This window comes from Lagenorhynchus albirostris, chromosome X (assembly GCF_949774975.1).
Source record: "Lagenorhynchus albirostris chromosome X, mLagAlb1.1, whole genome shotgun sequence".
Classification (NCBI taxonomy): Eukaryota; Metazoa; Chordata; class Mammalia; order Artiodactyla; family Delphinidae; genus Lagenorhynchus; species Lagenorhynchus albirostris.
In genome coordinates, this window is record NC_083116.1 from 102,467,163 (window position 1) to 102,470,154 (window position 2,992).

At 32.5% G+C, this 2,992-nt stretch overlaps 1 non-coding gene across 1 annotated transcript; it reads left to right on the top strand.

Annotated features, from left to right (window-relative positions):
* Window positions 1-1,728: 1,728 nt before the first annotated feature.
* On the top strand, window positions 1,729-1,834 carry LOC132514145 (U6 spliceosomal RNA). Its single transcript, XR_009538637.1, has one exon. It is a non-coding gene; the product is annotated as a U6 spliceosomal RNA (small nuclear RNA).
* Window positions 1,835-2,992: the final 1,158 nt, after the last annotated feature.

Below are 2,992 nucleotides of genomic sequence, written 5' to 3' on the forward strand. Positions count from 1 at the left end.
TAGCTGTCTAGTGGTTGAGTTTTGTGGGGAGATGGATAGGCAGGGGTCTCCTGCCTTGCCATTTTGGTCTGCTGTAATAGCATTTTTAAAAGGGTATTTATAAGATGTTTCTAGTTTTCCAAGATTTGTCAAATGCCCACAATCATGCTTTTATTATTGCTGCAATTGATTTTCAAAACTTTTGTCCTGAAATATGTACAACAGAACTCATTATAAGGATTAAACTTAAAATCTTGAAAAGTAAGAATCTGTTATCATTTACTTTTTACATGGAAGAATTCAGATCGTTGAGATAACAGAATATCTTCAGTTATAGTTATGGAACATTCTCTTGCTCTAAATCATTATGTCACTTAGGGTCCAAAAAATAATCTTCGTTTTTCTTGTGATAGACTATAGGTATATATCATAAGAACTACAGAAGAAATGGTGAAGGATTTAAGACGGGAAAGATACCAAGGCATGAGCTGGATTTTTGTTAAAGATTCACAAATGAATCAGTTTTTTTGTAACTCAGTCTGCATTCTTCCTCAGAAAACAAGACAATACAATGGGATTTATTTTTAAGGCAATCCTCACAATGCTATTTCACAGACTATAAAAATTAAATTTCCATTAAAGTACTACCTGAATAATAAGAAGATCTCAGAATTTCAAATCAGGGTGTCCCAAACCTCAAATTTCATTGTAGAACACCTCACTGGCCAGACTCTCCAGCTTTGCTCCACTCTGCTAAGTTGCAGGAAGTCAGTGAGGGTTGAGCACATATAGTGGAAAAGATCAATTTAATAATTAAAAGGCTGCATTTTCGCACCAGTGCCTGCTCACATCTTTTTGCCATTCTAGTCTAGTCTATCCTATTCTATTCTATGTCTGTATATATATATGTATGTACACCCAATACTGCTATCACCTACTTCAGTTTCTATTATTTCTACCTGTGGTTACCGATCAAGTGTTCTCTTTCATCTGGACAGTAGGCCACAGTGAAGTCTCATAGGTATTTCCTGCACACGTGCGCGCACATGCACACACACATACACACAGGCAACCATCCCACATTCTTACACATTTACTATTCTCCTTTTTATGCACCACTGGCACAGTTTTTTTGAGATATTCTGGTGATACTTATTCCCAGGGACAAAAAAAATAGAGAAACAGATGTTAAAAAAAAATAACAAAAAGATAAATAATAATTGTCAGCCCTGAAATGTCTAAAATTAATGTTCCCCTGATGCCATGATAATCTAAACTGAAATCTCCCAAATTCTATCTCTAGCATATCATTTTTCCTCTATTCCTCTTAGCCTCATTATTATTTTCCTGAGTTTGCCCCTCTTTTAATCTTGGGGTTAAGTTCCTTAGTCCCTCTATATTCAATAAGTATATTGATATTACAGAGAGAATCTGTTATGCCTGATAGTGAAGTTCTTACATATCTGGGCCTGATGGGCCATTAATGAAGCAGAAGAATGGTAGTCAGTAAATATGCATAACATTATGATAAACCTGTTTCTAGTTCTGTCTTTTGCTAGTTATATATCCTTGGGCAAATTATTTAACTCTCTTAGTTCCAGTTTCCTCATCTGTAGAATGGAGAAAAATAATAATACCTTCTAAGTAGAGTTACTGTGAGAATTAAATAAATTAATGCATGTAAATCACTTCGCTCAATGCCTGACGCACACTTGATAAATCTAAACTTATTTTGTTATTATTACTTGTTTAATTAGATGTAATATATATTCTACAATTGGAATGATACAGTAAACAGTTAGCATAGCCCATGTGAAAAGATGACATGTAAATTTGTGAAAGCTTTCATATTTTAAATGAAATTAATTGAACAAAAGCTCAAAGACGAAATGCTAAATCTTGAGAGTAAAATAAAATATGGAGACTGGAGGGCCAATGAGACAAATTGAAAACCAAAATAACATGACTACAAATTTAATAAATAAATGAGAAAAACTGGAGACAGTAAACCTGGATAAAAGTCATTTCCATCAATAGGAAAAGCCTTTTTGTATCCTCAGGGAATGGAGAGACAGAGATAGAGACAGGCAGACAGAGATAGAATAGTTAAACTAATCAGAGAGAATATTTGGACACCAATCAAAAATGAACCAGTATTATGGATAATTGGCATCCCTAAAGAAAAGATATCTATAAATAAAACATAAAAGGCACACAGAGGTATAATACTGGGAAATTTAACTGAAATGAAGGGAGAATTGAATCTACAGATTAAAAGAGCAGATTGTTTATCAGTGAAACTCATTCAAAACGATTGACATCAAGGCACATCCTGTTAAGTTATTGAATTTTAAGGATAAAGAAAGCATTCTACTGCAATCTGGGTATAAAAAGCAAAGCCACTGAGGGAATAATAAAGTGGACCATAGAAATCTCCATAGTTACACTGAAACTAGAATAGAAATGTACAAATATCCTCAATGTTCTGAAAGAAATAAAATATGTTCTAAAATAATTTATTCACCCAAATTGCCATTCAAAAATAAAGGCAAAAAGCAACATTTGGGTCTAATTATAATGAAACCTAGTTGATCTAGAAATGATTAAAAAATGGGAAATTTGGGATAAAATGCTTGGTGGTGTAAATTGATTCCATTTTAAGTTAGAACTCAAGAAACTAAAATTGCAGTTAGAAATGTAAATTTATCTTAAATACAAAGTAAAAATGAAATACAAGTACTGTCATTATTAAACATCTATAGGTTAAAAACCTACATCTTTAAAAGCCAGAGTTAATCTTACTGATAACCATTTTTCTTAACCTTAGTTGAAGAAATATCCCAAACTGTAATGAAGTGTTTATCTGAAGTTCATTAATTTTTTCAGGTTTATGTTCATGTCATTTCCTTTCTTCTATTAAATTCAAGGAAGGCTCATGTTATTTTTATATAGTACATAGGGTACATCTTTCTTGCAAAATTATCTATTTTTCTACTTAGAAATGTGTCTGTCT